The 13,043-nt window shown below is 35.5% G+C and overlaps 1 pseudogene; it reads right to left on the reverse strand.

The window, feature by feature from the left end:
• Nucleotides 1-531: 531 nt before the first annotated feature.
• Nucleotides 532-13,043, reverse strand: part of LOC143410659 (zinc finger CCHC domain-containing protein 2 pseudogene) — a 30,019-nt pseudogene continuing 17,507 nt past the window's right edge.

The raw sequence follows: 13,043 nt of genomic DNA on the forward strand, positions 1-13,043 counted from the left end.
ACAAGCACTGCATATATGTATTTGTGTGATGCTGTTTATTACATATATACATACTATCTTGGGAATTTAACTTCTCATGTAGGATTAAGGTGAGAAGTTTACCCTCCCTTTATATGCAGAGCAGTTTACAGAAATGTGGACAAGTACACTGCCAGGTACTCGTGCCGCAGGCCAGGGAAAGGGCAAGGGTGGCTGGCCAGAGCAGTGTAGTTTAGGATGAGAGTGAGAAAAGCTGGGGAAGAAGCAGTTTCTTTCTTTTTTTTTCAAAACCATATGACTGTCACCAGTGTTGTAAAAAAGGGTCAAATACACAGTTTTAAAGATTCAGTAAACATTGCACACAGCAAGTATTCAGTGTAAAAAAAAGCACGCATCAACATTTTCATATATATATATATATATATATATATATATATATATATATATATATATTTATTGGTTGTTCAAAACATTACAAAGCTCATGGCATATCATCTTCCATATATTTGATTCAAAATCCATAAATTTTCCTTTTGATAGTTTGTCTGAAGTTTAAGTTACATGTATCATACATATAAGCCTGTTGTTGAACCAGGAGACCAGAGGCTCAGAAGCATTGCATTCTTTCTTATTTTGGACATTGGTACAAGAGAAATAAAAACTCCCAACTGCATAGAAATCTAGGAAATGTATAGACAAAGAAACAAACAAGGAACCCTGATTCAGGGCTCTTAAAATGGTCTTGTCAAAAGTCACTGAAGACAATTCCTTTGGAAGCTTCAGTAGGAATTCCTGTAGTTCCTGGTGGGTTTTTGTTACTGTTGTGACTGAAAGATCAGACCAGTTTACTTTGAAAGTGTACTCCCAAAATTTGTCAGCCCTTTTTCTCTGGACTCCTTTCAACATTATCTTCTCGATGTGTACAGCTTCTCACTGAGCTCTATGAGGTGCCATGGTAAGTCCATCCTGAAGTATGGAAGTATGGGGGCTTGTTCTATCAAGCTAGTCTCATTACTTTGCAAGTAATCACCATGAGCAGTGTCATTCTGGACCCTGGAGCCGGCAAAGTTGCACGACTCCACCTCTGTTTCTTCTGGGGCCCCCGCGGAGCGCGGTGCGGAGCCTTTCCAGATGCTTCCTCAGGGTGACCCGCTGATGGAAGGAGAAAGCCGGGTGCAGCGAAGCCATAGTGAAGAGCAGCAGCAGTTCCTCCTGGGCCCTGAAGCCGAGCCCGCCTCCTGCCCCGGGCTCGGCGCCGCCGCCTTCCGGGCCGTCCTTCTCGGCATCCTGCTCGCCGTTGCCGTCCTCGCCACCCGTCTCGTCCTCCGCGGCACCCCGCGAACCCTCGCCTCGGGCCGCGTGCAGGCTCTTGAGCACCGAGTCCACCTGGGGCAGGAGGCGGTGAAGGCGGCCGGCAGCCTCCCGGTTTTCCGAGCCCAGCAACGCCAGGCAGACGATGAGGCGCGAGCGCACGGCTGGCTCTCGGAAGTCAGCCAGAGGCCCTGGGTCCAAGAGGCCGTTGGCCTTGGCCTCGGAATCGCGCATTAGTGGTAGTCCTTGCGCCCCAGGTCCTCCAGGCACAAGCCGAGGAAGCGCAGCTCCAGCGGGTTGCACAGGTCCAGCAGCCCGCACATGAACTCCAGGCACTGCGCCGAACCCAGCACCAACCCGAACCACTCCTACACTCATTCCTGCTCACGCAGCGCCGCCGCGGGTCCCCCGCCACCGCCCGGCATGCCCGACCCCGCCGCCGCCCCGTCAGCAACAGGCGGCCCGAGTCCCCGGGGCAGCGGCGGCTGCGGACGCTGGGGGCCCCTGGAGGGAATCTTTGAACATCATTATTTATTCTGAAAAATAAATGCAAGGAAGTAAATGAATACTTTGAAACAAGATATTGAGCAGATGTTACATGAGGCTGATGCTATGGCCCTGGTGTAAACAGGTTATAAATGGCATAAAGGTGTAAACGTCAAGAGTTTAATCTGAAAGTTTTATTCACATGTAATCTCCTATATATGAAAGATTACTCATAAATTTTAATTCCACAAAAATTGGTATGAGAATATGAATAAATAAATGGCTACAGCTTTGTGCAAAGATAAAGGATTAGCATGCCATATTTACTGTTATATACCAAGGTACACAAAAAACTGTCCAAAAGATACTTTTTTCCTCAAGAGTTTATCAGCTAATGGAAAAATGGATTTTGAGCACGTTTGACTATTCTTACTGTAGATTTGTTAAAGGTGAGTTATTCACTTCAAGAAATTGCTAACATACCTGACTTTTTTAGAGCACCTGAATGAACTTAATTGAAAACTGCAAAGCCCTGTCAAAAATATTACGTGCACAGAGTTTATGGATTTGAAGAAAAAAATTCTGCTTTTGAAAAAGGATTAAAATGACTCTTTGTGATACTTGGGTGGTATTATATTTTAAATCCTAAAGAAAAATAGTATTAAGACTATTAACAACACTACAAAGCCTTGAGGTAACATTTTATTTCAATGTTCTGAAACACTTATTATTGGGAAAAGTTTTGAAAATCATTTATATTTCTGTGAGGAATTTCAACATTACCTTTGTGAATGCAGGAAAAAGAAGGCATATGAGACTTATACATTTTCCTCTCATGGAACATTTTTATCCTTTGAAGAAAAAGTGATAAATATTATATTGCCCTTTGCTGACACCAACTTTTGTGAATAAAGCTTTCATTAATGGCAATCATCAAAAATCTGATGTTGCAAAAAAAAAAAAAAAAAACTTGTCACAAAAATGATATTTTATAAATGCAAGCTCAAATGTCTTATTAAAGATTTTTACAACAGTGTAGTTGGAAGTTTTATAGATAGTAAATAGTTTACATATGTCCTAAAACTCGATATTTCATTTTTCTTATCATAATTATATGTTATAAGGGAAATGTGATAATTTTTTTCATCAAGTTCCTTATAGGCATTTCCAAAGTGTCTCCAGGTTTAACCCATTTTGCATGTGTGAAAAGGATGTGGGAGGCCCTGGAATAGCAACAATTTTGGGGGGGGGGTTAGAGGGTGGGAGGATGTTTTTCAAATGGAAACATGGGAAGAGCCTAGAGTGGCAAAGGAAAATCTAAAGCAGATTTTAACATCACTTGATAGCCATTCTCCATTAGAATCAAGATGTAAAAAAGCATTAAAAATACAATGAAGACAGCTTCATCCACACTTTTCCCCTCCTGTGTTTTCAATAGATATCTAGTTCATTAATAATTATTGCTCTGTACCTATGGAAGGGGAAGTTCTGCTAACCTTGTGAATCTATTTTTATTTTCCCAATGCCTTCAAAGATAGCAATTAAGGTTAAAAAAAATATTTTAAAAAGTCAATGGCATATTTAGGGATGGAAATCCTTTACTGTATTCTAATTGTTTCTAAATATGTATGTTTTACCTGAGCAAAAATTAGAAACCATATGTGAGTATTTGCACATTTTCATTCATTTGGTTTATGTAGTGCTATTAACTGCTAATACATTTAATACATTGCTGGGAGCCATCAGCCAAGTAGGTATGACAATCTCCTTGCCAGCTTACTCCCATGCTGTCTAGTGGAAGGACTTCTGAAAGGTGACCTTGCTCAAGGACCAGGGCGGTTTAGCATAATAGGAGATTAGGGTGTTCCCCCTTTAGAATAGGGCAGTTTAGCATAATAGGAGATTAGGGTGTTCCCCCTTTAGAATAGGGCAGTTTAGCATAATAGGAGATTAGGGTGTTCCCCCTTTAGAATAGGGCGTATCCTGCTGCTGAGTTCCTCTTGAGTTCTTAGGGTCAGACAGTATATTTTGGGAGACAGAAGCCCATGCGGAGTGGATTTGGGCAGAGTAGTGGATTTGGGCAGAGAGTGGATTTGGGCAGAGAACGTGGATTCCCCCAGAACATGTTTGTAGACGGCCGGTGTGAGTTCAGGAATAAAGAATTGCTGTTTGAATCTACAAGCTGTGTGGAGACTTGTGATTTGTGCCCAGCCAGAGACTGCGGCAATACATAAGATCTATGGTTTCCTGTTAACACTTTATAAGGATATTATAGTTTTATGGTTAACATTAATTTGAGGTATTGCTTTAAGAGTAAACAGGTACTTTAAAATAATTATTTCCCTAGTGTTTAATTTAGTGTTAATCATGTTAACAAAGTTTTATGCAGGCAAGAGCACAGTAACTTCATATTATGCATGTAAACTATGTAATAGAGTAATAAAATTTTTGCTTAATATTATAGTGTCCTTAGCTAAAAACATTTAATTGTGTGTAGACTTATTTTAAATTTGATTAATTCTGTTAGCCAAGCTTGTTCTTTTAATTGTCCCCAGAAATGCATTTCCTTGGCTCCCATGTTACAAAACTCTGGAGTTTTTCCTGTGCCATATTTGCACACTTAAGCAAAATTAATGTTATAATGTAAAGAAGATTGTTCTGTCAGGGGAAAGATTTTAAGTCAAATTCATTATCTCCATACTTAGGATCTATCTACATAAGTTATTGATCAGATTGCATTGTCCAGCCAATATCAGCTTGAGGTGATTCACTGGAATCAGATTGAGACAGACTGAGCTATTGACAATTATCCATTCCTTTCACAAATCTAATAATAATAGCAAGTTGGGACTTCCTTTGCAAGGAAAGCATTGTTTTAAATAATTTCAGTTTTTAGATCACTTCATGTTTACAGAAAAACTGATGGAAAGTTATAGAATTTCATGTGTCTCCCTTCCTCCCCACAGGTTCCTTCTCATGTTATTAACATCTTGCACAATGTGGTGCAATTGTTACCACTGATAAACCAATGATACATTACTGCAAGTTCACAGTTGACAATAAGGTCCATTATGTGTTGTACAGTTCAGTGGGTTTTCTTAAAATATGATGTCATGTTTTCACCATTATTGGATCATACAGAATAGTGTCACTTCAAAGGGTGTATTTTAATTTAATTGCAGTCTAAGATAGATTTGTCAGTGCCCCCATATTTTAAAAAATGATAAAGCTTTTGTGTTTGGAAAAAAGAAAGTGGAAAATATTGTTCACGGTTTTTCATCATATCTGTAAAGAAGGTACTTTTAATAACAGAAACAAGTTGATTCCGGCAAATTATATATTTCTTTCTAGAAGAGCCAAAGATTCATGATATTTGCCTTACTTTCTTCATCTTCAAATTTCAACTTTGAATTTAATTATAATTATTAAACATGTCTCTTGCTTTAGTCAATTTTCACTTAATGTTTTTATCACAAAAATATCTTTGAAAGGCTATACACTAAATTTAATTTATCAATTATGAATATATATTACTGGTGTAAACAAGATTCTGTAATTTAGCAGTTTTCCCTCCTTATTTCCCCATTAACTTTCAAGTTTCTGTTAAAAATAAAATCCTCTTGCCAGTGGTGCACCTACCAGCTTGGGGGGCTGAGGAAGGAGGATCACAAGTAGGTGATAAGAAATTCAGTGAGACCCTGTCTCTAAATAAAATACAAAATAGAGCTCAGTGGTCGAGTGCCCCGGAGTTCAATTCCCACCCCACCCCCCGCAAAAAAAAGAAGAAAGAAAGGAAATCCTCTTGTGTATGTTTCAGAGCATGATCCTAGAGCAGAGGTAAATCTTGGAAAATTTGAGAAAATATTCCTAGCTACACCTAGATCATAGGTGAACATGACAACAGACAATAAAAGTTAACCAGTAGATAATGATGGAATTTACATTTTCCTGTTGGAATTAATAAGCATTCTAATTTGCATAGCTTGAAAATAATAATACATCACTAACAGTGATGAAGCAAGTAACTGAGTCAGGCACTGGAAATGGAATACTTCCCAACCTTTGGATGAAGTCAGGAGTAATATCTCACCTAAGGGAACTTTCTCAATTGAAAGTGGACTAATTTTAATTTTAAGTATTAATTCTTTGTACTGGCTGAATGTTCAAAGGGAAGTATATAATGCAATATACATATTCAAGCTTGACTAATACCCCCAAAACTTTGCTTATTTTAATATTAGATCAAATTAAAAATTAACATTTTTTTAGAACTCAGAAAAATTTAATAACAGATATATTAAACCAATCCATACTCGGTATAGGTTAGATAGAGATAATGTGAAACAACTAATTAACTTTAATTAACTGACCTTTATACAATTTCCTCCAAAATGCTTCTCCAGTGTCATACTCTCTAGGGTCCACCATTGCTCATTCATTGGATGTCTAGAGACCCTTTGTTTTAAAAATGTCACTTTTTTTTCCTGCTCTGCAAGTGCATTTTTCCCCAAAGCCCTCCTCTTTCCCTTACTATTATTGTGTACATCTGGAATATCTTCCCAAATTTATTATGTTGAAAGCATGATCTCCAATGTAGCAAGGATTAATCCAACAAGTGGATTAATCCATTGACAGATGAATAAATTACTGGGAGGAAGGACCTACTTGGAGTCACTTATTGTGCTTTATCTGTCCTTGACTACTTCCTCTGTCTGTGGCCTGGCTGTCAGAAGCTAAGCAGCCTTCCTTCACCATGACCTTCCACCATATACTGAATCCTCTGAAACCATAAGCTTTGGCTTATGACAAGATATATGAGTTGCTCTTCTCATATATATTGTGCATAGTGATGCAAAGAAAACTAAACACTCTCTGAAAGCACTGACACCTGAATCCAAAGAGTTAACTAGTGCTGAATCAAAAGAACAGACACCCATAGTAACCAAGAGTTAATTCTCCTCTTCTGTCTGCTCACATTCTCACTCCACCTGAAGGGGCTTCAGCTACTGCCCTCTATAGGACACTTCGGATATATTCCAATTTAATTACTTTTCATGCACTATTTACCATGGTGCTTTCTAAAGTCTAAATTTAGCATTTACCAGGCCTCTGTAATTTCTTTAATTTTTATTTTTTAGAGCCTTAGGTTTTAATACTCAAGAGTCATGATTTTACATTCTTTGGCACTTTCTTAAGGAAATGACTAGAAGTAGAAGAGCCATGGGCACAAATAGCTGCCCAAGTTTTCCTTCTCCATCTGTAGAACAAATAGTGATTTCCACTTCAGGAGGCTGTCAAGGTAAAAGTGTATATAACCTGATTTTAAGTGTGCTGCACAGTACCTAGAATTCAGCAAATACTCCTTCAATTTCTTGCACTATCAACAAATTAATACAAATTCAGATTATTTGAAGGACCTCTATTGTTTTCATCACTAAATGTTGCTATCGCACATTAAGTTTCCAATCTGTTTCTAGTTTTTTGAAAAGTTGTAAAATTTTAATGGATTATAGAAGGAGAGTTAATGTTGTCCCAATCACCATTAGGTGTCCTAGTAAACAAAAGAACCACTATCAAGAAACCAAAATGAGTCTATATTCTGCCATTCTAGTCAAGTGAAATCTTTAATAAAGAAGCATTACTGTAGTAATTATTGTGGACAAGAAGTGCAAAAAAAATAGTTAAAATGGAGAACTTATGGCACTCAAGTCAGGGAATATGCTGGCATCTTCTGAAGGACATCTTTGGGGACTCCTCCCCCGGAATGATGGCCTGGCTGTAGGACTGTGGTGTGGAAAAATGGGAAGTGTTACCCACAAGTTGATGAGTGTGGGATGTGGGTAGCAGTGAGGAAGGGAATGACTATGGAATCTCAGCAAGGTTCCAAAACAAAAAAAAAAAAACAATTTCAGTTTTTATTTGGTTTTCTTTAATAAAAGATAAGCAGTAAATGTCCTTGTTTCCTAGGAAATATCCCTTCTTTTTTAAAAAAAATTAAATCACATGGCATGGAAAAATTGAGTAATTCTATATTAATTAGGATACTTCTACTCTAAAGATAAACCTTATGGTTTAACATAATTTAGTTTGAAATATTATTTTATTTTCATTTTGAAATGACCAGGTTGAAGAAGGATGATATGTGTGGCATTATATGGAAAATAATATATTCAATAGTTAAAGTATTTTATTACTTCTATCAAGAATTTTATGTTTATGAAGGGAAATAAGCATCCATGTTATTTGGCTGTGGTTTTAGGTACATTGTAGTGAATTTATATTAATGAAAATAAAAGAGCTGATATCATTTTGTATAAGGGTAGGGGCAGTTTGTATAATTTTTTCTTAGATCATGAGAAACGTGAAAGGCATGTGGATATGGTTTGTGATATGTACCTGTTGATTGTTTTCCAAAGCATATCCTATGTAATTGGAGTCAGAATATAGCATCAGTCATTTATGGAATTGAAAAATTGCTTTTTCTTTTATGTTTTTACCTGCTAATCCCATAGAATTTTTCTTCAAAAAGAACGATTAAGGATTGTAAGGAAAATAATCTTCCTTAGAGAATATTTTTTTTATTATTTTATTTTGTCTTGAATATGTCCAATTCTTCATTCATAAAAACAGTTTAACTTTTGTTATTTGTTGAGACATCAGTGGATTGACATTCCATTTTAAAAATCAGTGATTTTCTTCAATCTTAAGTCATTACTTAAGATTGAGATAATTAAGATCCTGAAATTTTTTTGATCCTTCTATTCTTAAGGCATACTTTTTTTAAACTTTAAAATTTACTTTGAGGACATTTTTATTTTCATGTTTGGGGAAATTTTATAAAATTGCTGTTTAAGTGAACTATCACAAGTACCAGGAAGGATAGAAATTGCTAATTATTCACCTTTCAATAACCATGAAGTCTTGTACTTCTAGAGCATAAAGCACATTCAACATCAATAAAGAAAAAGAATCATAGCAGTATTATTTCTTGCTTTAAGCATTTCTTCAAAAATTATGCATTAAGATGATATGCAAGGAAATATACAGAATATCCAAGATAATTAAGGAAATTTGTCTTTATTGGCTCTATCAGTGGATATCAGGCATGGCTGTGAAACTGGTAGTAGAGCCAAGATAGCTTACATGAATTTGGAAAACATGGGGTTTGTTCTACCTTCAGTGACAATGAGATTAGGAGTGGAAGGCAACTTCCTTGAAATGCATCAAAGTGAACAGCAAGTGTAGCTGACACTGTGTACCCAGGGGACTGTGGAGAGGAGGGAAAGGCTTTGAAATGAGAGATGCCAGGCCACAAGCCGAAACTACTGTGATACAATCATCTCTTGGTATCTATAGAGGATTCATCCCAAGACTTCAGCATATAAAAAATCCAGGGATGCTCAAGTCCTAGACATAAAATAGCATAGAATCTTCATATAACCTATGCATCTCTTCCCACATATTTTAAATCGTCTAGATTTCTTATAATACCTCATACAATGTACATGTCCTGTTAGTAGTTTATCATCTTCTATAGGCAACAATGGTAAGAAGTTTGCATGAGTTCTATACATCAGATATATATATATATATATATATATATATATATATATATATATATATATATATATTTCAAATACTTTCAACCTGCATTTGAGGTTAGTTGAATAATCTGGGATGCAGAACCTACAGATGTGGAGAGTCAAACTGCATTCTATGAAAAGAAAATGTCGCAAATCATGTAAAACTAAAATTTGTGTTTCAAGGTACTGCATTTTATCATCTAACCTAAAATAGATTTAAGTATAAGTTGTCTTTGTATTTGTTGTGTAGTTAGACGTATATTTGCTATCTTTTACAGTGAAGTTTAGCAACTGCAATGGAAAAAGAAAAGTATAGTATGAAAGCAGCAAGCCTGCAGATTTCAAGGTGGATGAAGATTACATGGTCTATGCCATGAGAAGCTTTCCACTCTCTTCTGAGCATGCTAATTCCTAATATATGCCCAAGACAAAGAGACCCAAGAGAAGTGGCAAGTGGCAGTAAAACTAAGTCTCAAGCCAACCTCAATCCAGGAGTTGGCAAAGGTATAATATTGGAGCTGATATCTACAAAACAAAAATTAATACAGTTAACAAAATGTGTGTGTGTGTGTGTGTGTGTGTGTGTGTGTGTGTGGTACACACATTTTGCTTCATATCACATGAAATAGATGGCCAGTACTTGAATTTTTTTATCAACTGCAGTTAGTTTACCAGTATTTTTAATCTTCTAAAATACTTAGACATGTATATTTTAAGTGACCAGAAATTATATTTGAAAGATTTTTTTATACTTTGAAATTATAATTTAATTAAAATTAGAAGTAGTTTGTTTTGCATCTTAGAAGCTTTATAAGCTGTTAAATATAACCACAAAATAAACAATTTCTTTGCATATCATCACCAGTCAAATTTATTAGATGGGAAATACAGATTTACAGTAGTAACAGTAAAGCATGTCTGACAATGAGTGTTAGGATCTCTTTTGTCCCTTAATAATCAAATTGGGAGTGTGAATTATTTATACTACTGATATGACTTTTAGGAATTATATATACTCCCTCTGGTGGAAGCTGTTGTGAGCCCACATAAAATAAACGAAGAACATTTCCAAGAGAGTACTGTTCAATTCAGTTCAGAAACATTTATTGAGCACTTACTTTGTATAAGTCACTATATTAAGTACTTTGAACAAGATACAATAAATTCTTTAGTAAAGTTATGATAATATTATTTTCAGACTATTCTAGTTCTTTGATTAAATTAAAAACAGTTACTGAGGGAGCAAACCCATATATTCTAAAGTTCATGGTTTGATGAACTGTGACTATTACATTTTGCACATTTAATGTACTGTGAGAGACAAGAATACACACAATCAGTTCTGGTATTTAATTGTAAATGTGATATACACAGCCATAATCAAATGATAATGAATACATGTAAGAAAAATGTCATTTTTTTCTTGTGCTATTTGTTGAGATTTCATTATATTAAATTTTAATTAATCAATTAACTATTAAAGGTAATCATGTCATTTGCATAATGTAAAATAAGAACCTGGTGATTAATGGAGTAAAAAGACACTTTTATTGTTTTTGATGTTTTGTGTCCTAACAAACTAACTTGGGTATTTGCACTGAAGCAGGAAGGGCTAATGGCAAAAATGTCTACAGATATTGGGAGAAACAGAAGAAAATGTTGACATCTATCAGAGATTAATACCTAGTGTGCAAAGTGGGTCATTTGAAGCATCCATCATGGCTGACATAGATTTAGAATAATTACAGCATTAATTCTGTGGGATTTAATAGGGTCATAAATATTTGAGACATTCCTTAGCAGTATGTATTAAACTTACCTTGGAATTCAAATTATATTTTAGCACATCAAGATCTAAATTTAATGTACAGTATCACATTACCTGGTCTGTGGTTTAAACTAATGAGAAATATATAAAAAGGTAGTATTAACTTTTGCTCAGTACTAAGCTACTATCTAAGATGGTTTACAGAAACTGCAAATAGTTAACACACCTGAGCCCAATAATAAATTCAGTGAACAGTGCAATTCAGAAATTTTATGCTTTTTGTTTTTTATTATTTTAATAAGGGGATAAGGAAAGGGCCTCCAGAGTTATTTTCTGTTGATAATAAACTGTGGTTCCTACACTTTTAGGTACCCATTAATATTGATTTTCTTTCAGAAAATATTTTTCCTAGTACTCAGGAATATCTTGTTACATTTTAATGCAAATGAGTCCCATGAAATTGAAGAGATAGTATTTCCAAGACAATCCACCAAACACAGTGGATACCTACAAAGGCAAAAGAGAGACTGGGTCATTCCTCCCATCAACTTGCCAGAAAATTCCAGAGAACATTTTCCTCAAGAGCTTGTCAGGGTAAAATGGTGCAATTTTAATTATTCCCATGGCATGTGGGTTTTTTAATAAATCACTTATTTGGGTTGTATATTCTGTCCTTTGTACATTGTAATTCAGTATATCAATGATCAAAACCCCCAAACAAAGGTGCTATTTTTCTGTTAAAAAAGTTTTTGTGTTTTTTTACAAAGTAAAGTTTATGACATCTGTATGGAAAACATTTTTTTTTCTGTAGCTAGGTTTTCTATAACACTGTAGAAACCTATAATTGTTTTCCTTGGTTATCTCTTGCAATATTTGTAGGCAGTCCCCACTGTGGTCCTGGATGCTATGGATGTAATGCTTGTTCTGTATGTGAATACTAAGGCTACATGCATCTCCACCCACTCCTCAGCCACTCTCAGTACAGACCCTGGGGCTGCCTTGCTAGGAGCTGGGCTCTCTGTGGAGATCTCTGCCCTCCACAGACAGCTTTGGGGCCAAAGGAAAAAAAAAGGAAATCACTGCTAAAAATTCCAGCACCAAGTGCATTTGAAAATTTTTTAAAAGGGAAAAATTACCTCTGATACTATTATCAGAATCCCTAGGGCAGTGTAAAACCAAAGGCTTTCAAATCTGAAGTTACTTTTTTGTTGTTGTTTTGGTTACTCCAGATGCATACCTTCAGAGGAAGAAATTAAAAATACAGATTTTTTTGCATGTTGTATAAAATTATAAACCCATTATTCATGACAAAAGTATAATAAGACAAAAATCATTATATTTCCATTTGCTAAAATGTAAATGTTCTTATGAATGATTATTTGAGCATGCACACTCGTGTTTATTGAGAGATGTGGGTTTTTTAATAAACCACTTATTTGTGTTGTATATTCTGTCCTTTGAACATTGTAATTCAGTTTACCAATGAGCATAACCCCCAAACAAAGGTGTTATTTTTCTATTTTAGTAGAATATGAGAAAATAGAGAATGGTGCTTTAACTTTAAAAAAAAAAAAAACAACGAGATTTTAATAATTAATTTATTTTATTTACCCAACACATAAAAATCTATTATTATTTCCTCTAAATGGTATTGCCCAGTCATTGCTTTTTATGCCTCCCTGCCTTCTTCTCTGCCTATAGATTCTCTTCAGCCTCCAATGGCTACTCATACATTGACTTAATTTTCCTGGGAACCATTGTATTTGTAGGAGAAGAAAATGTGCTTATAGTGGCTCTACAGTTTGGGAGTATAAAAATATCTCTTGAGATCCTTTCTCATAAGCTCCTTATTAATAAAGAATTGTAGTATTAGTTGCCTTTTTAAAATGATATGGAAAGCTTTCTTGCAATGAAGA

This window comes from Callospermophilus lateralis, chromosome 11, assembly GCF_048772815.1.
Source record: "Callospermophilus lateralis isolate mCalLat2 chromosome 11, mCalLat2.hap1, whole genome shotgun sequence".
NCBI lineage: Eukaryota > Metazoa > Chordata > Mammalia > Rodentia > Sciuridae > Callospermophilus > Callospermophilus lateralis.